The sequence below is a fragment of the Petaurus breviceps genome, unplaced genomic scaffold (assembly GCF_028583685.1).
Source record: "Petaurus breviceps papuanus isolate PSGF00001 unplaced genomic scaffold, PetGlider_PUasm1.0 67, whole genome shotgun sequence".
NCBI lineage: Eukaryota > Metazoa > Chordata > Mammalia > Diprotodontia > Petauridae > Petaurus > Petaurus breviceps.
Window position 1 is genome coordinate 2,331,745 of NW_027186446.1, and position 24,899 is coordinate 2,356,643.

The following is a 24,899-nucleotide window of genomic DNA, read 5'->3' on the forward strand; positions in this document are numbered from 1 at the left end:
AGTTCAGGGGGAATGTCAGCAACCTAAACTTCAGAGAAAATACAAGCAATGAAATAAAGACCAACAGACAGGGCTTTGACTGTCTGAATCAACTATACACTTTACATACAGCCCTGAATCAAGAAAACCTTTACATTTGTGCAGTCCAGGAGCTCTGAACATAAAGCCACTAAGACTCTTGACCAGGGAATCACAAGAGCCTTCTTATAAGCTAGCCCCCAAAGCAAAATACCAACACAGAGTATATATACACCTCTCGGAGCCAGAAGGTATCACAACCCTTGTGACAGTGCCTAATTAGAAATTAGCAAAAGGTGTGAAGACAGCCTTCCTACAAGCAAGTCTTCTCTGAGCACACTTCCCTTAATGGGCTCCAAGTGAGGCCAATTATTGGGCAGGATAAGATCTTAGACGCCCTTAATATTACAGTTGGGCAAGCAGACAACTTTAGGGAACCTTTTCTAGTCCCTTCCTCACACCAAGAGGTCAGCAGTGTTGTCCTTATAGGACTGGTCAAACACCTAGGGGGCTCCCAAATCCCACTGCAGTCTCCAGAGAGAGGATGACTCTCTGACCTGGACCTCCTGTGAGTAGGTTTATGACTATATCTCCCAGTGTATCAAAACTTGCTGCTTCATCACTTATCCATAGGACTTTGAGATAGGTAAAAATGGTATTGATAATTTCTTTTGGTTCATTCATAAATTGGATTTAAGTTCATGCAACTCATCACCCTCACTCTCTTTTACAGAGTCATCAGCAGGACAGAGAGTCAAAATTACTGATGATGGCTCAAGATGCAGTGGATGACTTTGGTTCCTTTGATGTCTCAAGCTCTAAATGTTCCTCAGTGCCTGCTTCAGCTGCATCCATGGCCACTGGAATAAATGGTTCTCATCCATCCATTCCACCAGGGGAAGTCTTCAGACGCTTAGTGTAGATACCTCCCCAAATCAGCAACAAGTTTGAGAATCCTAGGTTACCCTCAAACTTTTTTAGCCCGTCTGATGAGATTGTTTTTTGGGGAGTGGCTATTGTGCATGCTACAGCTTCTTGGAGTCATAGGTGAGACTTAGGTGGATCAGGTAGATACTAAAAAAAGAAAGCAGTACTTAAAAGCACTCTCACACAGAGAGCAGCCTCACACTAGATGCACTAGTTTTCCAAGAACATATACTACAACTTCAATATGCATCCAGACTCCCCCAGCTCTTTCTCTGGTTATGGATAGCATTTTTCATGATGAGACCTTTGGAATTGTCTTGAATCATTGTATTGTGGAGAAAATCTAACTTATTCATAGTTGATCATAACACAACATTGCTGTAACTGTGTATTGTATTGTATTGTATCATATCGTATTGTTCTCCTGGTTTTGTTCATTTCACTTTGAACTAATTCATGTAAGTCTTTTCAGGTTATTTTTTTCCTGAAATCTCCCTTATAGCACAATAGTATTCCATTGCATTCATATAACACACCTTGTTCAGGCATTCCTCAATTGATGGCCATCACTTCAATTTCCAATTCTTTGAAACCACAAAAAGATCTGCTATAAATATTTTTGTACATGGAGAGGCTTGTCCCTTTTTAAATTATTTTTGGGGAATACAAACTTAGTAGTGGTTTTGCTGGATCAAAGGGTATACAGTTTGTCCTTTGGGCATATTTCCTAATAGCTCTCTGGAATGACTAGATCAGTTCACAACTTCAGCAGTCTCTTAGTGTCTTAATTTTCCCACTTCCTCTTCAACAGAAAATATCTAGTATTAACACTATCAAACAATTGGAAACTTATGAGTAAAGGGAAGAAGGGAATAAATAACTGACCCAAGGTTAAACAACTAATAATTTTATGAAGCAGGATTCGCTCTTCTCTCTGACTTTAGAGCTCTTTCAACTATACAACTGAGTAGGTATAATCAGAAAGCTTAGCACAGTTTTCAGCATATTTCATGCACTTAACAAATTCTAGTTGACTGACTAATTTTTCTCTAAAGTCATTTCACTTTGTGTTTTAAGAGATGAGAGTCAGAAAGACTTGAATTTAAATTCTGACTGAAATTTATTAGCTATACCTCATGGTTTTTCTCAGGTTCAGTTCTCTTTTTTGTAAATTGAGGATAATAATGCCTATAAGTATCTATATGGCTGCTTCTGGTGTCACATAGTTGTCACAGTGACTACAGTGCTAGATCTCAACAGGAGGACGTGAGTTCAAATCTTGTCTCAAATACTTACTATTTATATGAACCTGGGCAAGTCACCTAACCTCTCTCAGTCTCAATTTCTTCATATATAAAATGAGGACAATAGCACCTACTTCCTCACAAAGATTTTACATACTCAGTAAAGCATTTTTATTCCCATTTTATGAATTAGAAAACCAAAGCTCAAAGAATTGAAATGACTTAGCCTGTGTCACATATCTACTAAGTGTAAAAGACAGGACTTATATCAAGTCATCAGACACCAAGTCCAGTGTTTTCTCCACTAAATGACACAAAATAAATAAGTTTTAAAATGGTGGTAATAGTAGCACCTACCTCTCAGCGTCATTGTGAAGATAAATTTTGATGATATATAAATTATTTTGCAAATCTCAATGGATTACATAAGAATGAACTATATTATTGTTATTGTTTTTATCAGTAACCATTATTACTGCACATGTGAAGCTAAAATGTTGTGAATGTTGTTCATTAGTTTTTTTTTTAATTTTTTGCTTTAGTTCATTGCTGGATAAATAGAGAGTTCACTATACTCTGCTATTAGATCTTTAAGTTATTCAAAGCAGTAGTTCTCAGGAAAGCTGCTAGTGATTGGCTTTACAATCTGTAAATCTGGAGTTTAGTTGTTCACCTGCTTTGGCAGAGAGAATTTTTTTCCCTGACAGGGAATCATAAATCCAGGTCCCAAAGTCTTCCTGAAAGCTCTTTGTTTAGCAGTACACGCTCTCCCACTTACAGAATCATAGATTATTAGATATAGAAGATTCTGTCAGTACCATTTAATTGAAACCCTACTTTTACAGTTAAGGAACCTGAGGCCTAGATAAGAGAAATTATTTTCTCAGTATCACATAGTCAATGAAAGAGCCAAGACAAGAGACTAAGTCTTCCAAGTTCCAGTCAAATGTTCTTAGAATGTATTTTATACATAGTAGGTGCTTAAATATTTTTTACTGGATGCCAAATGTTTATCCACTATTACATGGAGTTGATGGTAACTAATAACAGCAGAAATAAGAGTAACAAAATTTTTGATAGTTTTTAAGTGTTACAAAGTAGTTTTTTTTTCTTTTTTTAACAACTCTATTAAGTAAGCAATAAAATAATTTTTAGCCTCATTCTGTGAATTAGGACACTAAAGCTCAGGGAATTGGGATGACTTACCCAGGGTCACATACTTGATAAGCATGAAAAACAGAAAAATCAGCAAAGCACTCTCAGGTCCTGTTAAATACCCTGGTCTGGTGATTTATAATAAAGGTCATGGTGAGAAGATCTAACAAAAATACCTTTTTTTCACCATGCCAGAAGTAGTTACTAGATCTTTCAAATTTGTATTTTGCTTTAGATTTGTAATCTCCCCCCACTTTTTATTAGAAATTGTCTTCTAGTGAACTGAATATTAAAGCAATATTACAAGGAAAACACAGAGTGCTTGACTGATTACTCTTCCCCAAAATGGATTTGATTATGAGAGAACTCTCATTTACATAAACAATCAACTGAAAGTCTCTACAGAATGTGAGCATTCATATTTGATGACATACTGATTGTAACCATAAATAACAATATTTTTTTATTGTTGAATAGTACAAATCATCACATGCTATGTCTTTGGTGAGTGGGCAGTTAACATGGTAAAATGTAGATGATCAGAAAGATTAAGGTAAGTATTCTTGAACAGGTGAGAAAAGAGTCTTTCTTTTTTTGTAAGTTGGCGTAGAACAAATATTTTCTCAACATATCATCTCTTGACTCAGTGTAATCACACAAGCTATCATCCATGCCTGATACTTCATCTTCTCTTCGTTTATGCATGCTAAATAGCTTTCTTTTCTACAAGGTAACTTCCTCCAGGAAGCATTCCCTATTTTCACAAGTGAAAGTCATGTCATCCTTTTAAAATTATTCTTGAGTAATTTATTAGGATTATTCCTTTGCCCATATCACAACACTATGATACATACAAACATGTGAATAACATACATACATATGTATGCATATATGTATATTTTTCAGCTATCTAGATACATATATCTACTTTTCTATATATATATGCGTGTGTGTGTGTGTGGTGTGTCTGTACACAAGGGAGAGAAAGGGGGGGAGGAGATTTGTCTATTCCTTATTTATGACTTCCTCAATATGATATAAACTTCTTAAATATAAAGAATCTTTTATCACTATTTGACAAAAACTTTTGGGAAAACTTGAAAATTGTATGGCAGAAAATAGGCACAGACCAACATATCACACCAAGGTAAGATCTAAATGGGTACATGATTTAGACATAAAGGGTGATATCATAAGCAAATTTGGAGAGCAAAGGAAAGTTTACCTGTCAGATCTATGGGGAATGAAAGGATTTATGACCAAGCAAGAGATAGAGGACATTATAAAATTTAAAATGGTTTATTTTGACTACATTGTATTAAAAAGCTTTTGCACAAACAGCATCAATGTAACCAAGATGAAAAGGAAAACAAGCTGGGAAACAATTTTTATAGCAACTGTTTCTATAAGGGACTCCTTTCCCAAATACAGAGAGAACCAAGTGAAATTTTTAAGAATACAAGTTATTCTGTAATTGAGAAATGGTCAAAGGATATGAACAGGCAGTGTTCAGATAAACAAATTAAGCTCCTTTTTGAGCTCTTCCACGAGTTATTTCTGGACTTGAGAGCACTTTTCATTTTTCTTTGGGATTTTGACCGCAGACATTTTGACATTGTTGTCCTCTTCTGAGTTTGTGTCTTAGTCTTACCAGTCACCACAATAACTTACTATGGTCGGGTTAATATTGTTGTTGTCTTATCATCTTTTTTGATATTTTCCATTTCTTTTCAATATGAGTTCTGCTCCCAGGGTGGAATGGGCACTGTCTCAGACTTTTTATTTTGGGGGCTTCAAATCCTGGCTACTTAACTGGGGCTATACTGATGCTGCCCTGAAGGTCATGAAGGAACCTCTTGTATGGTGCTATACTAAGGGGGTGGGGTAAAGCATGGCTGGCATTATTAGAGACAATAGGGGTCTGGCAGTTTACCTTGTGGTGATCCAGGGTCCTACTACTGGTGTCTGTCTATTGAGTGCTGAGACCAGTGGAGTGTTTCTGCATTTGCCCAGGACTATTCAGAAGCACATGAGAGACATTGGAGTCTGCCTGCTACCTGGTATATTGGTCAAATACTCATGTCTCCTTACTAGACCATAAAAGGCAATGGACATTTGACAAATAATCACAAAAGTGCTTTGAGGTTGAGGAATACTCAGTTTCTTTTATACAATCCTCATTTTGGCCCTATGCAAATGAACTGCTGGGAAACAAGGTTATGACATAGCCTTTGCCTTGGGTAAATGCATTCATTTCCTCTGTGGTATGCTTTTACTATATTTTTCATATACAAGTCTCACATTTATCTTACTTTTTGTCCATTTTAATTGATAAAATTGACCAAATTTATTTTTTATAATATTTTGGTCTTTATTAATTCCTTTATTTACTTTCAGTTTCCAAAATTCAGTTCTACAATTCCTTGAGCTTCAAATTTTCTCTTCCTTCCTCCCCATGGAGGCATACAATCAAGTATAGGATCTGCAAATACTTTCACATTAGACATTAGTCAGGTTATAAAGAAGTATTGTATCAGATGAAATGAACAGTGGGAAAGAGGAAACAAAACCAAACAAGAAAAAGAAAAAAAGAGCAGGTAGTTTGCTTCAATCTGGATTCAAACTCAGTTCTTTCTAGTTCTTTCTCTGGATGTAGACATCTCTCTCCATCATGAGTCTTTTGGGGTTGACTTATAACCCTGCATTGCTGAGAAGAGTCCAGTCTATCAAAGTTGGTCATCTGTTCTGTCTGTAACTGTGTACACATTTCTACTGGTTCTACCCTTCTCACTCAGAATCACTTTGTATAAACGTCTCCAAGTAAATATGAAGTCCATTTGCTCCTCATTTGTAATAGCACAATAGTATTCCATAACATGAATATACCACAAGTTGTTCAGCAACTCGCCAATTGATGGGCACCCCCATAATTTCCAATTCTTTGCCACTACAAAAAGAGCTGCTATAAATATTTTGGTACATATGGTTCTTCCACCCACTTCTATGATCTCTTTGGGATATTACCCTAGAAGTAGAATTCCTAGGTCAAAGGGTACAAAATTATTTATAGCCATATTTTTATATATTTATAGCCATTATTTGGGTCATAATTCCAGATTGCTCTGCAGAATGGTTGGATCAGTTTACAACTCCACCAGCAATGCATTAGTGTTCCAATTTGTCCACATCCTCTCCAGCATTTGTCATTTTCCTGTTTTCTTATCTTTGCCAATCTGACTGGTGAGATGTGGTTCTTCAGACTTGTTTTGATTTGCATTTCTCTAAGCAATAGTGATTCAGAACATTTTTTCATATGCTTATAGATATCTTTAATTTCATCCTGTGAAAACTGCCTGTTCATATCCTTTGACCATTTATCAATTGGGAAATGACTTGTATTCTTATAAATTTGACCCAATTCTCTGTATATTTTAGAAATGGGTCCTTTATCAGAGACATAGGTTGTAAAAATTCTTTCCCAATTATCCACTTCCCTCCTAATCTTGGTTATATTGGCTTTGTTTTTACAGAAGCTTTGCAATTTAATGTAATCAAAATTATCCATTTTCATTTTATAGTGCTCTCTAATTCTTATTTAGTCATAAAGTCTTCCCCTCTCCACAAATCTGACAGGTAAACTATTCCTTTCTTTCCCAGATTACTTACCTTATTAGCCTTTTTACTTAGACCATGCACCTATTTAGATTTGATTTTGGTAGATGGTGTTATGTAATGGTCTATGCCCAGTTTCTGCCATAGTATAATCAAGTTTTCCTGGCAATTTTTGTCAAATAGTGAGTTCTTATCCCAAAAACTGGGGTATTTGTGTTTATCAAACATTACATTACTACAGTCATTGACTGCTGAGTCTTATGTACCCAATCTATTCCATTGATCCATTACTATATTCCTCAGATAGTTCCAAGTACTTTTGAGGACTGATGCTTTATAATACAGATTAAAGTCTGGTATAGCTAGTCCACATTCCCTAGCATTTCTATTCATTAATTCCCTGATATTCTGGACTGTTTGTTCTTCCAAATGAATTTTGTTACTATTTTTTCTAGCTCAGTTAAGTAGATTTTTAGTAAATTGTTTGTTATGGCACTAAATATATAATTTAATTTAGGTAAAATTGTCATTTTTATTATATTAGCTTGAACCAGCCATGAGCAATTTATGTTTTTTCCAATAAGTTAGATATGACTTTATTTGTGTGAAGTGTTTTGTAGTTGTGTTCATATAGGTCCTGGGTTTGTTTTGGCACATAGATTCCCAAATATTTTATAATGTCTACAGTAACTTTAAATGGGATTTCTCTTTCTATTTTTTTATCTTGAATTTCACTAGAAATATACAGGAATGGTCAGGATTTATGTGGGTTTATTTTATATCCTGCAACTTTGCCAAATTTATTTATTGTCTCAAGTAGTTTATTACTTGATTCTCTAGGATTCTCTAAGTATATCATCATATCATGTGCAAAGAGTGATAGCTTGGTCTGTTCTTTGCCTAATTTCATTCTTTGGATTTCTTTTTCTTCTCTAATTGTACTGCTAACATTTCAAGTACCAGATTGAATAAGAGGGGTGATAGTGGAAACACTTGTTTCACCCCTGATTTTATTGGAAATGATTCTAGCTTCTCCCCATTACAAATATCATTTGTTGATGGCTTTAAATAGATGCTGCCTATTATTTTAAGTAAGGCTACATTTGTTCCTATACTTTATAGTGTTTTTAATAGGAATGGATATTATATTTTGTCAAAAGCCTTTTATGAATCTATTTAGATTATCATATAGTTTTTGCTAGTTTTATTGTTGACATGATCAATTATACTGATAGTTTTCCTAATATTAAACCATCCTTGCATTCCTGGAATAAATCCTACCTGATGAAAATGTATTGTTCTTGTGATAAGTTGCTATAGTCTTTTTGCTAATATTTTATTTAAAATTGTTGCATCTATATTCATGAAGTAGATTGGTCTATAATTTTCTTTCTCTGTTTTATCTCTTCATTATTTTGTATCAGTACAATATTTGTGTCATAAAAATAATTTTGTAGGACTCCATTAATTTTCTCAAATAGTTTGTAGAGTATTGGAATCAATTGTTCTTTAAATGTTTTATAGAATTCACTAATAAATCTTTCTGGCCCTGGAGATTTTTTCCTTTGGAGTTCACTGATGGCTGGTTTGATTTCTTTTTCTGAGATGGGGTAATTTAAGTAATTTACTTCCTCTTCAGTTAATCTGGACAACTTATATTTTTGTAAATATACAACCATTTCACTGCAATTGTCAAATTTTTGTGCATACAATTGGGAAAATAATTCTTAATTATTGTTTTAATTTCCTATTCATTTGAATTTTATTCACACTTTTCATTTTTGATACCCATAATTTGTTTTTTTCTTTCTTTTTTATTTTATTGACTAAGGGTCTATCAATTTTATTGTTTTTTATTCATAAAATCAGCTCTTAGTTTTATTTATTAATTCAATAGTTTTCTTAATTTCAATTTCATTAATCTCTCCTTTGTTTTTCAGTATTTCTAATTTAGCGTTTAAATGGGGATTTTCAATTTGTTGTTTTTCTAGCTTTTTCAACTGCATGCCAAATTCACTGATGTCCATTTTCTCTAATTTATTCATGTATGCACTCAGGAATATAAAGCTTCCCCTAAGAAATGCCTTTGCTGCATTCCACAAATTTTGGTATGTTGTCTCATTATTGTAATTCTCTTGAATGAAATTACTGATTGGTTCTATAAGTTCTTGTTTGATCCACTCAGTCTTTAGGATTAAATTGTTTAATTTCCAATTAGTTTTTAGTCTATCTTTCATGGCCCTTTATTGTACATGATTTTTATTGCATTATGATCTGAGAAGGATGCATTTGGTATTTCTGCCTTTCTGCACTGAAGTGTGAGGTTTTTATGCATAGTACATGGTTAGTTTTTGAGTATGGGCCATGAACCACTGAGAAAAATGTATATTCCTTTATATCCCCATTCAGTTTTCTCCATAGATTTACCATATCTAAGCTCTCTAAAATTCTATTCACCTCCTTCCCTTCTTTCTTGTTTATTTTGAGGTTAGATTTATTAAGTTCAGAGAGGGGGACATTAAGGTCCCCAACTAGTATAGTTTTGCTATCTATTTCTTCCTCTAATAAACTTAACTTCTCCTCTAGAAATTTGGATGCTATATCACTTGGTGCATATATGTTAAGTAACAATATTGCTTCATTCTTGATGGTTCCTTTTAGCAGGATATAGTTTCCTTTCTTATCTCTTTTAGTTAGATCTATTTTTGCTTTTGCTTTATCTAAGATAAGGATTGCTACCCCTGCTTTCTTTTTTTTTTTTTTTACTTTAGCTGAAGCATAATATATTCTACTCCAGCCTTCTACATTTATCCTGTGGGTATCCCTTTGCTTTAAATGTTTTTCTTGTAAACAGCATATTGTAGGATTATGGTTTTTAATCCATTCTGCTATCTGCTTCTGTTTTATGGGAAAGTTTATCCCATTCACATTTACATTAATGATTACTATCTGTCTCTTTTCCTCCATGCTACTTCCTACCCTGCTTATGTTTTTGTTTCTTCCTTTTCCCTTCCCCTCCTTAAGGGTTTTCTTTGGACCACCACCTCCCTCAATGTTCCCTCCCTGTCCCCCCCCCTTTCTTTACCTACCCTCTCCAATTACTGCTATTTCCCTCCCTTTTAATCCCCCCACATTCTTATCCCCACCTTACCATCCTACTGCCTACAGGACACAATAGACTTCTATACTTATCAGAGTATGTTATTCCCCCCTTTGACTCCAAACCAATGAGAGTAAATTTTATATATTTCTCCTCTCATTCCCTTCTTTCCCTCTGTTTAATGAGTTTTTTGTGTCTTTTCACTTTAGAGTCTTACACTTAATTGATTATGTTGATCACTCTTTGAACCAGAACCATTGAGAATAATGTTCCAATGATGTTCCTCTCCCTCTTTCCTTCCCCTCTACTATACTGTTTTTATACCTCTTCATATGTCATAATTTACCTTTTCTGTTCCATCCTTTCTTTTTACCCCATTGAAGTCTCTTTGAACCCCTTAATAAAGTTGTTTTTTGGCTTTTGGAGGGCAATTGGGGTTAAGTAACTTGCCCAAGACTACATGGCTAGGTTTTTTGTTGTTGTTGTTGTTGTTGTGTGGGTGTTAAGTGTCTGAGCCCAGAACCAAACTCAGGTCCTCCTGACTCTGGGGCCAGCACTCTATCCACTGTGCCACCAGGTTTTTTTTTTTATCATCAGATTAGTTAATTTATTCCCACACCCTCTATCTATGTATATCCATTTTAAAGGTCATGATAATCATATACATTTCAACATTGACAATTATTAGCTTCTCATGTAGGGATGTAAACAGTTTGCTCTTATTGCATCCGAAGTTATATGCTTTTGTGTGTGAGTGTGCATGTGTAAATGCATATTTGTGTGTGTGTGTTTTCCTTGTTTACCTTTTTATATCTTTCTTGAGTCTTGTAATTGGAGATCAAATTTTCCATTGAACTATGGCTTTTTCATCAGAAAAGTCTGGAAGTCCCTTATTTCATTAAATGACCATCTCCTTGCCTGAAAGATTATGCTTAGTTTTGCAGGGTAGTTAATCCTTGGTTGTAGACCTAGCTCTTTTGTCTTATGAAATATCAAATTCCAGTACCTCTGATATTTTAATGTGGAAGCTGCTAGGTCCTGTGTAATCCTGACTGTAGTTCCACAACATTTGAATTGTTTCTTTTTGGCAATATTTTCTCCTTAATATTGTAATTCTGGAATTTGGCTACTATATTTCTTGGGGTTTTCAATTTGGGAGCTCTTTCATGAGGAGACCAGGGAATTCTTTTGATAACTATTTTATCTTCTGATTCTAGGATTTCAGGACAGTTTTCTTTGACAATCTCTTTTTCCATTTTGGAGGATGTTGTCCAGGCTGCTTTTTTCATCATGGCTTTCCGGTAGACCAATAATTCTTAAGTTATCTCTCCTGGATCTGTTCTCCAGGTCAGTTGTTTTTCCAATAAGATATTTTACACTTTCTTCCATTTTTTCAATCTTCATGTTTTGTTTGATCGAGTCTTCATGCATCATAAAGTCCTGCACTAAAATTTCACTGATTCTAATTTTTAGTGAATTATTTTCTTTGGTTAGTTCTTGAAGGTCAATTTTAGGGAGATATTTTCTCCAATTAGTTCACAAATTTTATTTTTTGAGGATTTGTTTTCTTCAGTGAGACTTTTTTTTTTTCAATTTGGTCACTGTAGATTTAAATTTATCTTCTGCTTCCCTAATTTGGCTTTAGAAATTTTTCTTGAGCTCCTCCAAGAATATTTTTGGGCTTGAGACCAATTCGTATTTCCATCTATTGTCTCAAGTGTGGACAGAGAGTCCATGGTGTCTCCTGAAAGTGATTCTTCTCATTCAGAATAATAGAACTCTATTGTCCTTGGTCTTTGCATGTTGCTTCTGGCCCATTGTAATTGCCTATTTATTGTCCTTTAAAATGTATTTCTGCTCCTGGGGTAAAGAGGGCTCTGACCCAAGCTTCTCAGGCTGGGAACCAGGTGCCTGGTTGTTGGCTTTGTGTGCTTTAGCTTCTGCATGTCTAGATTGAGGCCAAAGTCAGGATTATCAATGTTTCCCATGAGTTACCCTGAGGCTCACAGAGTAATCTGTGGGGGAGGGGTGGTCTGGCCACTTCAAATTTCTGCCTCTATGCTCCTGGGATTTAGTTCAAGTAGTCTTTTGCTGGTCAGGTGAGGTGGGGCTTGTTGGGACCCCTACCATTCTTCTCTGCAGACTCCTTCCTGACTCACTTACATCCTTTCTCAGTGACTCTTAAGCCTCAGGCAATTTCTGCTATTTCAGAATTTTACTGTGGGTGGGACATTTATCTCTTTGTTTTCTTGGTCTGGGAGGGGTAATTCAGCAGCCAGAGTTTACTTTGCCATTCTGGCCCCTGGAAAACCAGGAAGGTTATTTTTAAGCTTCCTGGTTAGGGGCTAATAACACTGAGAAGCTGCTGTGTCTGCTGTGGGCCTTGAGCTTTCTCTTACCCAGCTCTGATGGATCCTCCTGTCTTGCATGAGATGGGCCTGTGTTTTCCCTTATCCAGCTCCTATGGATCCTCCTGCCCCTTGGTGAGAAGCTGATGAGACAGCTGAAAATTGCCCTTGGGGTGGGTGAGTCTGTTGCCTGGGGCTACTTCTCACTCTGCTATAGTCTGCTTTCTAGACTGGGCTGCTGAAGACCTGCACGGTCCCTGCTCCCCCTGCCCAAACCCACATGGGCACTTTCCTGGGCTGGATTCTGCCATGCTCCATCTCCCAGTGGATTCTGACACTCCAAAATCTGCTCAGATTCACTTTTTAAAGTTCAGTGACAGGATTCATGGAGGAGCTTAGAAAAGTCACTGCTTCTGTTCTGCCATTTGGCTCCGCCCCACTCAAATTGATGAAATTTCAAAAGAAATATATTTACATATGCATAGTTAAGTCATATTAAAAATTGCCCCTTCATATCCCTGAGGATTTTAACCTGCAGAGCTACCTTCCTTGACTCTGCTCTAAGGTTCTGAGATAGAGTGATTGAAGGAATGGTGGATCATCCTTGATTAAAAACTTTTGAAACATTTCCTACATTGGAATAATTTATCTTTCTCTGAAACACAGGGGTAATTATTTTTAATTCCATTTATCTTCATATTTTCATGTGCCTCCTTTAATTAGAAGTTACATGCATGGGGGCGGGGTGGAACTAACATGGTTGTGTCAAAGAAGTAAAACTCCTTGACTTCCCCCCATTACCACCTCAAATACCTATAAAATATGATTGTAAACAAATGTTAGAGCTACAGAACCCACAAAGCAACAGAGGGAAACAATTTTCCCACTGAAGGCAGTTTGGCAGGCAGACAGGAAGGGTCCATCATAGTGTCCTGGAAGTTGAGCCCAGCCCTGTTAGAGCCTGCAGCTTTAGTCCCAGGGTAGGCCTGATCAACAAGGCCTGGAGCAGATTTCAGGAGAGTGGATCACCAGCAGATGTGGGGGTTTCTAGAATTATCAAACCATAAATGCGAAAGACAAAGAAAAAGTTCAGTGTGGAACTCTGTTGGAACTGGAGGAGATGGAGGAGCACTTCTGGCCAATGCCCCCATGGCTAGAAGGCAAAAAGCAGTGGAGTAGCTGTGGCTCTGCAGCTGCCACATGGCTGCATCAGAGCTCCTGGCCTGAAGACTGTTTGGGGAACAAACAACAACTCTGAGGAGTAATTGTTCTTTCTTTAACCTGCTTGGATCTGGATCACTATCTTGGGTAGAGGTCCTAGGTGGGTGACCAGTGAGCCAGAGCTTTTTGGGGCTGTAGAGAGGTCACACAATTAATAACTCTGGCAGCTGTGAAAACCTCAGCAATTTTGGACAAAGCCCTCCTCTCTGGAAGTAGAGTTCTACTGTGGCAAAGAGCTCAAAAGTAAGTAATTCAGAAGCAACATGAACAAGGAAAGGAAGCAAAGCAAGGACAGAAATCAAACTTTGGATTCCTTTTTTGGGGACAAAAAGGATCAAAGCATGGAATGGGAGAAAGACAAAAAAGTCAAAAATACTGCACCAAAAGCTTCTAAGAAAAATATGAAATGGTTACAGGCCATGGAGGAACTCAAGAAGGATTTTGAAAATCAAGCAAGAGAAGTGGAGGAAAAATTGGGAAGAGAAATGAGAATGATGCAAGAAAATCATGAAACAAGAATAGAGAACCAGCTGTGGAGTCAGGAGGACCTGTGTTCAAATCTGGCCTCAGACACTTAATATAAAAAACTAACCATGTGACTTTGGGCAAGTCACTTAATCCTAATTGCCCTCCAAAAAACCCCAAAAACCATAGACTAACTCAAAATTCAAAAGAGGCCCAAACAGCCAATGAAGAAAAGAATGTCTTAAAAAGCCGAATTTGCTAGATGGAAAAAAAAAGAATTTCAAAAGCTCACTGAAGAGAATAATTTCTTCAGAATTAGACTGGAGCAAACAGAGGCTAATGACTTAATGAGAAATCAGTTACTATTACTATGAGAAATCAAGATGCTTTTAAACAAATCCAAACAAATGAAAAAAAAATAGAAGGCAATGTGAAATACCTCATTGAGAAAACCACTGAACCTGGAAAATAGATGCAGGAGAGGTAATTTAAAAATTATTGGACTGCCTGAAAGCCATGATCAAAAAAAGAACCTAGAAAACATTCTTCAAGAAATTCTCAAGGAAAATTGCCCTGATATGTTAGAACCAGAGGATAAAATGTAAATTGAAAGAATTCACTGATTACCTCTTGAAAAAGATCCCAAAAAGGAAACTCTGAGGAATATTATGACAATACTACAAGCAGCCGAGAAGATACAATTTGAATATTGTGGAAACACAATCAGGATGACACAAGATCTATCAGTTTCTAAATTAAGGGATCAATGGGCTTGGAATATGATATTTCAAAGGTCAAAAGATCTAGGATTAAAACCATGAAGCTTCGACCCAGCAAACCTGAGTATAATGTTTCAAGGGAAAATGTAGTCATTCAATGAAATATAGGACTTTCAAGCATTCTTGAAAAAAAAAAGAGTTGAGTAGAAAATTTGATATTCAAATACAAGAAGAAAGAGAAGCATGAGAATATAAACAGGGAAAAGAAATCATAAGGAACTTATCAAAGTTGAACTATTTACATTCCTACGTGGAAAAAGAATAATTGTAACTGATGAAACATTTTTCAGTATGAGGATAGTTGTATGGAATATAAAAGTATATATGTATGAATGTATGTCTATAAAGGAGAGTATATGTGCTTATGAATATGTATATATGTAAGAGTGTATATGTGTGTGTGTATATATATATATATGAATGTGTGTATATATGTGTACAAGTATACATAGACAGAGGGCACAGGATCAATTGAATAGGAAGGGATGATATTTTAAAAATAAAATTAGGAGGTGAGAGAGGACTATTATGAGAGGAGATAGGGAAAGACAGAATAGGGTAAATTATCTGATATAAAAGAGGCAAGGGAAAACTGTTACAATGGAGAGGAAGAACAGGAAGGCAAAGGGAATGTATCAACCTTACTGTCATTGAATTTGGTTTAAAGAGGGAATAACATACACACTAAATTGGTTATCTTACACTATAGGAAAGTAGGAGGGAAGGGTATGAAAGGGGTGAGGATAGAAGGGAGGGCAGTTTCGAGGGAGGGTTGTTAGAAGCATACACTTTTGAAAAGGGACAGGGTAAAAGTAGACAATAGAATAAGGAGGGGGATAGGATAGAGGGAAAGAGTCAGTCTTTCACAATATATCCACTATGGAAATATTTTGCATAACTACACCTGTACAAATTATATTGAATTTCTTATCTTCCCATTAAGGGTGGGTCATGTGCAAGAAGGGAAAGAATCTGGAATTCAATATTTTAAAATCAAATATTTAAAAATGTTATTATTGTTATTATTTTAAATGCAACTAGGTGATAAGGTATACAGGCACTGGGCTATGGAGATCCATCTTGCCCTACCAGAAATTCTGAGGGGGAACGGGGTAGACTATAGGATAGAGTAGATTGGGGGTATTCAGTGGGATTGCTGTTTGGGTGTGGTGGGTATGGGAGAAATGGGTATAAAATTTGTAACGCAACATCTTGTGGAAATCAATGTTGTAAATTAAAAAAAAACATTATATATATATATATATATATATATATATATATATACACACACATACACATATATAAGAAGTTATATGCATTATATTTTTCTTAATTTTAATGCTTTTAATCTTTAAGTATAAATATCTACTATTTTTATTATTCATTTTTTTTCTGTACATATCTCTTCCCCCTCCACAAGCCAAGCTTTTTAAAAAGAAAATAATAAAAAAGAGGGCAGGTATGACAAATTAGCCAGTGTGCCAATTGAGCCCAATAGTATATTCAATTCTTTAAATTTATGGCCCCCTCTTTCTTCAGGGAGGAACAAGCTTGACAATTGATAATTAATTGCCTTTTTTCTGAACACCCACAATTTTGTAAGATGTTTAACCAAAGAAAAGGTACATTTTTTTGAGCTACCTACATACTAGTATTGTCTCAATGTACATACTGCATGTATTAGTACTAGGTAGGGGGCTGGTAACAAGAATTCTGATATGACCACAGAAATTCGTTAATGGAAGGGTTCTCAAAGTTCATGAATTACAGCCCATATATGAATAAGAATCTTCCCTACAAGACCAACATAGTGATTTCCCCTTCTAGTACTAGGGAAATTATTAATTTTATGAGGTAACTGTAATGGCAAGTACAGAAGTAGTTCACATCTTCTTTCAACTATTGAATTTAGACCTTGTTTCAGTTAAAGTTTCTTTTGAGCCTTGTATCAAGTCTGTTAAGAAACAAAACCTGTGAATCCCACAACTTGTGAACTCCTACAACAGGAAGGGGATGAGCTAATGATCTTATATAAGGAGAGGCCAGTCTGGACACAGAAGTACTGAGAAGAGGGATCTTGTGGTGGCAGAGTCAAGAAGGAGAAAACTTGTGTTATTCTAGCACTCTATCTGTTCTTTCTGTGTTGATGTATGTTTGTGATATTTTTACAGAAGCCCTGGGACCTTACTGGAAGCCCTGAAAGAGCATTTTCTGGTTATATGTTTACAGAAGTCCTGGAGGAAGGTTTTGAAGGTCCTGGGACTTTACTGATGCTTTGTTCTGTCATCTTGGACTTTGTTTGTGGGTGTGTATTTATTTCTATGTTGATTATTTGTGTTGAGTTCTCAGGCCTTGTTGGTGGGTCTGAGTTGATTTCACAGGCAAATAGTGAATTGATGATGGTGCCAGCAATGTGTATGGATATTATTGTGTCTCTGTCAAGTTTTGTCTTCCCGGAAACAGGAACTGTGAAGGACTTGAGGTGGACTGGGCACTGTGAACTTCAATATGGAAACATAACTGGATGAATAAATGGACAAGGAGCTGGAAAAGGAACTGGGAGCTACCTGCCTTTGAACCCAGGTGACAGTTGGAGCTAGGACCATAGAAAAGGAACCATGGAAGATGAGAGCCAGCCTTGAGTCATGCTGAAAGAACACTTTACTTGGATACTGTGTACTGACTGAGATTATGATTTACTGTGACCTAGGGGTGGAGAACTTTGATTATTGTACTTTGTGATTAAATTAAAGACTTTTTAATTGATTAAATGAATGTACTTTGTTTAAAACTATGTGACCACTTTGGTGACAACTATGTGGCCATTTTAGTGATAAGTTGTTGAGTTGTGACATGGTGAATGCTTTATTTTGATTTTCTGTGATAAGTTGTAACATTGTGAATGCTGTACCTTGGTTTTCTGTGAATGTTTTGGTCTGGTTTGTTTTTGAATAAATAGAGAATTTGCTAAACTATGTAATCAGAGCCTTGAAAGCTGTTCACAGCAGAAGTCCTCTGGAAAGTTGCTAGTGCTCAGCTTTACAGTAACCCATTCCACAATCTTAGTTTCTCACTTCTTAGGAAAAAACATTCCTTATCTAGACCCAAAACTGGTCTTTTTATAACCTCATTAATTCACTCATTCATTTAATAAAAATTTGTTAAATACTTTCTACTCTTTAGGTACTATGTGAGACAATGAAGATACAAAAGCAATAGCAAAAAAAATGCTCTTAGCTTAGATTTAATTTGGAGTAATCAACATCAACACAAAAAAATAAAAATATAGTAATACAAAATAGAAAAATAATTTCAAGTAGGCTGGAAAGGCTACTAGAAAACGGAAGGATCGAGACAGATCCAGTATAGAAGGTGACAATATGCTGTGCCAAGTAGCAAGCAAATGATTGTATGAAGTTTGTGGTGGCAATGGAGATTTGAAGATCTTCCCTGGCCCATGTATTGGCAATCAAACAGGTTCTTAGCACCTTGTTTCAAGTTTGTGATTATATCAAGTATTAAGATCCAGAACTTGTGAATCCCACAGTGGGATGAATTTGCTCATGTAACAAGTAGGGGAGGAACAGGGGAGACCCAATACCATATATAGGGAAAATGCCAAGCTAGAGAGCCAGAATTTCTGAGAGAGAGAACCGCTAGGATCCTGAGAACTAATGAACTGCTACAAATTGAGAACAAAATGGAGAAGAGAACTTGCAGTGGCAGAACAGAGAACTAAGAACTGAACTGAGAACTGAGAATAACTGAGAAGACAATTGAGAAGAATTGAGAAATGCAAAGACAGGAGAACTGGGAGGAAGCATGACTATGGTGCCAGTATTTTGTCTTTCTCTTTTGATGTTACTTTGTCAGATTTGTCTGTTGATAGAACATGTTGCTGTTGTTACAGAAGCCTTGGGACCTTACTGCTGGTTAAGAAGCCTTGAAAGAAGATTTTTTTGTTGTATGTTTGCAGAACTCCTACAGGAACTTCTTTTGCCTATTCTAATTCCTTCATTTTATTTTTCTTCTCTTATTGCTAAAGTTAATGTTTCTAGTACCATATTGAATAATAGTCGTGATCATGGACATCTTTGTTTCACCCCTGATTTTATTGCAAATGCATTCAGCTTGTCCCCATTACATACAATTCTTACTGATGGTTTTAGGTAGATGCTACTTTTCATTTTAAGAAAGACTCCAGTGATTCCTATACTCTCTAGAATTTTTAAATTTTTTTGCCAAAATGTTCCATCTTGTGAGATTAGTCATATAATTTTTGTTGGTTTTATTGCAGGTAAGAACACTTATGCTGACAGTTTTCCTAATACTGAACCAGCCCTGCATTCTTTTATGAATCCTACTTAATCAAAATGTATTATTGTCATGATACATTGTTGCAATCTTTTACTAATATTTTTTATTTAATTTTTTTCATCTATATTCATTAGAAAATTTGTTCTATAATTTTCTATTTCTGTTTTGATTCTTCTTGTTGTAGTTATCACTACCATATATGTATTATAAAAATGAATTTGTTAGCACTCCACCAATTTCCCCAAATAGTCTATGTAATATTGCAGTTTATTGTTCTTTAAATGCATCATAGAATTCACTTGTAAATCCATCTGACCCTGGAGATTTTTCCTAGGGAGTTCACTGATGGCTTGTTCAATTTCTTTTACTGAGATTGATTTAATTATGTATTTTACTTTCTCTTTTATTAATCTGGGAAATTTATATATTTGTAGATATTCATCCATTTCACTAACCTTGACAGATTCATGGGCCAAGAGTTGGATAAAATAATTCTCGATTATCCTTTTAATTTCCTTTTCATTGTTGGTGAATTCACATTTCATTTTTCATAATGGTAATTTGGTTTTCTTCTTCTTTTTATCAAATTAAGCAAAGATTTATCTCTTTTTTTCATAAAAACAGTTCTTAGTTTTATTTACTAGTTCAATACTTTTCTCAATTCCAATTTTATTAACCTTTCCTTTGATTTTCACTATTTTTAATTTGGTATTTAATTTAGGATTTTTAATTTGTTCTTTTTCTAGCCTTCTCAGTTCCATACCCAATTCATTGATCTCCTCTTTCTATATTTTATTCATGTAAGCATTCAGAGACATAAAATTTCCCTCAAGAACCACTTTCACTGTGTTCCATTAATTTTGTTATGTTGTCTCATTTTTTTCTTTCTCTTAGATGAAGTTATTGATTGTTTTTATGAGTTCTTGTTTGACCCACTCATTCTTTAGGATTAGATTATTTAGTTTTGAAATAATTTTTAGTCTATATATCCATGGCACTTAATTACATGTAATTGTTATAGCATCATTTTCTGAAAAGAATGCATTTGATATTTCTGCCATTCTACACTGAATTGTGAGTTTTTATGCCCTAGTACGTGGCCAGTTTTTTGTGTATGTGCCATATGCCACTGAGAAAAAGGCATATTCCTTTCTAACACAATTGGGCTTTCTCCAGAGGTCTACCATTACCTATCTTTTCTAAAATTCTATTCACCTCCTAAACTTCTTTATTTTGTTCATTTCATTATTTATTTTGAGGTTAGATTTATCAAGTTCAGAGAGGGAGAGGTTGAAGTCCCCCACTAGAATGATTTTGCTGTCTATTTCTTCCTGTTGTTCCCTTAATTTCTGTAAGAATTTGAATTCTACACTGCTTGGTGCTTATTTGTTTGGTAATTATATTATTTCATTGTTTATTGTGCCTTTCAGCTGGATATAGTTTCCTTCCTTATATCTTTTGGTCAGATCTATCTTTGCTTTTACTTTGTCTGAGATCAGGATTGCTTTTCCTGCTTTTTTTTTTTTTTTGCCCCTCAGAAATATCATTTATTACACAAGTCAGAAAAGTGATCACCAAGGACAGTCACTGTAGGGGGATGGGGCAGATCAAGGCTCCAACACTAATTGGAGTGGAGGGATTCAAGGCTGGGGGAAATCGGGGAGGTGGTGCCCACTTGCCCTAGCCCCATCTAATGCCTCCGAATAGATGTGTCCCCTTGCCTGCCAAGCCTCCATCCTGCTTCCAGTTTTAGGAGGAGTCTGGGGAGAGGGTGTAGTGTGACTGGGCCAGGTTAGGGCTGAGGCTGGGGAGAAGGGTGAGTAAGGGTCCTCCCCCTTTCACATGTACTTACAATATTGATCTCCTGAAGGGTGAAAGGAGGCGGGCTCCCCCACCCCCCTTATAGGAGAAAGGAATTAGTGTTGGGGGGTGTCCTGGGGACATCATGGGAGGCAGGCCATGCCCCCCACCCAGAGGTGAGATGAAGGCCAGTGGAGACCCAGGACCAGGGGGAACAGGGCTGAGATATAGCTGGTTCAGAGTTTGTGTGGCTGGAGGTGGAGGCTGGAAAGGGTTGGTGAGGGAGGGGCCAGTGGTTGTGCCAGGGGCCCCAGTGGGCAGAAGGGGGGGGGGGGCCGGGGGGGGGGGGGGGGGGGGGCAGGCCGCGGCAGAGTCACCAAAGAGTCCAGGTCCACAAGGGCAGCATTGGGTCCCAGGAAAGATGCTGGTGTGGGGGCTGGTGGCACTGTCGGTGGGGGGCTCCCCACGGCCTCTGCCAGGGAGCTCTCAACTCTGCTGAGGTCAAATGCCCTAGGGCTCTATGCCTGAACCTCTCCAGCCAGAAGCTCCAGATCACCGGTACTGCTGCCCGAGGTGGGCAGTGCCTTCCAATAATTGTCAAAGTCCTAGAGTTCATCCGGCTCGGCATGGAAGCTCTTGGTCACTGGGGTGCAGTTAGTGCTGGTCTTGGGTGGGGAGCATCCCCATGGATCCGAGAAGGCTGACCGTGGTTCCCAAGGGTCAGCAGCGGTGGACAGGCAACCGATTAGGGCTCCACTTGGGCCATCAGATACCCTCCAGGGTTCTGGGGTCACCTGCTCTCCAGCAGGGGGAGCAGGGAGTCCCCAGGGATCAGCTGCAGAGCCAGAGGTTAGGGCAGGTCTCCAGGGGTTCCCAGAGGCAGGGGTGGGAGCCGGACCCCCACAGGGGTAAGCTGAGGGTGGGAAAAGGGTTGCTGGGGGCCCCCCAGGGGTCAGAGGGTGGGACCACTGGAAAGACAGGACCGCCCCAGGGATGGGGAGTGGGGGCTGAGCCGTGAAGACTTCAGTGAAATCCATGAGAGACCACTCCTCCTTTTCCCTGGTCTCTCTCTTACTCTTCTCAATGGCCATCTGGGCCCTCCACGGATCTGCTACTCCCTGTCATGCTTCTCCCGGCTCAAATTAAGGGCCAGCTGGAGCTGGACATCATCCTCAAGGCCACAGGGTGGGGGCTCGTCAGACTCTTCCTTGCTCATAGCCAGGGCCAGCTGCAGCTAGAGCTCTTCCTCTCTGCTGCTCTGGGGCCAGCCCTGCTCTGCTTCCCGGGGTGCCCCAGAACCCACAGCTGTGGCAGTCTGGGCCAGCTTCTCCTGGGCCACCTGCTGCTTGGACTTCTCACACACATTGATGCCATGGTCCTTGCCGTCTCTGTCCACATACTAGAAGTCCTTCAGGGTCTGCACCGTGTACATGTTCTCCTTGCATTGCTGGGACACGAGCTCTGAGGCAGTCTTGATCAGGTACTCATGAGCTTCATTGACTTGGTAGACGTGCCTCCAGTTCTTGCTTGTGGTCATTGAGGCACTTCCAGATCTTGTTCATGATCTCCGAGAATGCGACCAAGTTGTAGGTGAGGTCAGCGATCTCTGACGTGAGGGAGCTCGAGGGCCCATAGGGGTCCTTGCTGGTGGCCATGAGCACCTTGTTCTCGGCCTCTGAGTAGTTATGGACGATGTTCTTCATCTGCGGGCGCAGAGAGGAGATGGACATGGCAGGGACCGGGCCGGCCCCGGGCCTGCGAGAAGGTGACCAGGGAAGAGGGCTCATTCACCTAGGGGAGACTGTCACCGCATCCCCGGAATCCTCGGGCTCCTGCTCCAGGGAGGAGGCGGGGTGGAGGTGGTGATGGGGAGGTGGGGGGGGGGGGGGACGCAGGGGAAGCGGCTGGCCCTGTTTTGTTTTTCTTTTTACTTCAGTTAAAGCTTAATATATTCTGCCCCAGCCCTTTACTTTCACCCTGTGTGTATATCCCTGTATCAAATGTGTTTATTGTAAACAATATATTGCATGATTATGATTTTTAATCTTTTTTGGTATCTGCTACTATTTTATGGGAGAGTTCATCTCATTCACATTCACAGTTATGATTACTATCTGTCTTTTTCTTCATCATGTTACCCTACCCCCCATTTATGCTTTCATTTTTCCCTTCTCTCTTTGCGTACTCAAAAGACTTGCTTTTGCCCACTGCATTCCTCAATCTTCCCTCCCTTCTCTCCCTCCACCCCTTGTCTTTCACCTTTCCCCTCCTTCTGCCTTTAGGGCAAGTTTGATTTCTAAACTTAACTATGTTTTTCTACCCTTGAACTAAATCCTATGATAGTAAAGTTCAAACAATGCTCATCCTCCCTCCATTCTTTCCCTCTCCTATAATGTTTTTGTGCCTCTTCATGTGATGTAATTTACCATTTTCTTCTGCCTCCTCCTTGCCTCTTCTCCCATTATGTACCTTTGCACCCCTTAATTTTTTATTATCATATCAGTTAATTTATACCCATATCCTCTGTCTATGTACATACTTTTCAAATGTCATGATAAGGATACAATTCTCAAGATTCACAAGTATCATCTTCCCATGTAGGGGTGTAAAATGTTTGCCCTTATTGAGTAACATGGATTTTTTGCTGTTTATCTTTTTAAGCCTCTCTTGAATCTTGTATTTGAAGATCAAATTTTCCATTGAGTCCCGGCCTTTACAGCAGGAAGTTCTGGAAGTTCCTTTTTTGGTTGAATGTCTATCTCCTTGCTTGAAAAAATTAAGCACAATTTAGCTTGGTTGTTGATCCTTGGTTGTAATCCAAGCTCCTTTTCCATACAGAGTATTGTATTCCAATCCATTTGATCTTTTAATGTCAAAATTACAGAGTCCTGTGTAATCCTGACTGTAGTTCCATCATATATGAATTGTTTCTTTGTGGCTGCTTGCAATAATTTCTCCTTGACCTGATAATTCTGGAATTTGGCTACAGTATTCAGTTGCATTTTCAATTTGGGATCTCTTTCAAGGAGGTAATCAGTGGATTCTTTTGATGAATATTTTACCTTCTGGTTCTTTGACCACAAGGAACTTTTCTTTGATGATTTCTTGGAAGATGCTGTCTAGGCTCTTTTTTTCATTATGGCTTTCTGACAGATGAATAATTCTTATGTTGTTTCTCCTGGATATATTTTCCAGGTCAGTTGTTTTTTCCAATTAAGTATTTTATGTTTTCTTCTACTTTTTTTGATTTTGTATTTTGTTTGACTGATTCTTGAAGCATTATAGAATCATTAGCTTCTTCTTGCCCAATTCTAATTTTTAATGAATTACTTTCTCCACTTATGTTTTCTACTTCCTTATCCATTTGGACAATTTTATTTGTTAAGGAGCTGTTCTCTTCAGTGATATTTTCCCCCATTTTGCCAGTTGTATTTTTAAAGGAAATGACAAATTTTTCTTGCACCTCTCTTATTTGCCTTTTGAAATCCTTCTTGGACTCTTTCAAGAATACTTTTTTGGGCTTGAGACCAGTTCCTATTCCGTTTTGAGGTTTCAGATGTGAGTATAGTGTCAATGTTATACTCTTCTAAATTTGTATATTTTTCTTTCCTGTTCCCATTGTAAGAATCTCTGTTTTTTGCTTTTCTTGGGTGCTTTTTGTTCAGGATGATTGCATTTCTCCTGTATTTAAAAGCAGATCTCTGCTTCTGGGTAACAGGGGGCTCTGTCCCACCCTTTTTGTTCAGCTTTTTAGAATGATATCATACCCAGCTCTAACTCAGTCTTTCTTTCATACTACCCAATTACTAATGACATTTTCAGGCATGGGGCTTATACTTCATGTAAAAATAAAAAATCTGCCATTATTGAGTTCCTTCTAAGTGATCTTTGATGTTTATCTTATATTCCTCCA

At 37.6% G+C, this 24,899-nt stretch overlaps 1 pseudogene; it reads right to left on the reverse strand.

The window, feature by feature from the left end:
• Nucleotides 1-21,086: 21,086 nt before the first annotated feature.
• On the reverse strand, nt 21,087-22,716 carry LOC138173908 (epsin-1 pseudogene; annotated as a pseudogene).
• Between the last annotated feature and the right edge of the window lie 2,183 nt (nt 22,717-24,899).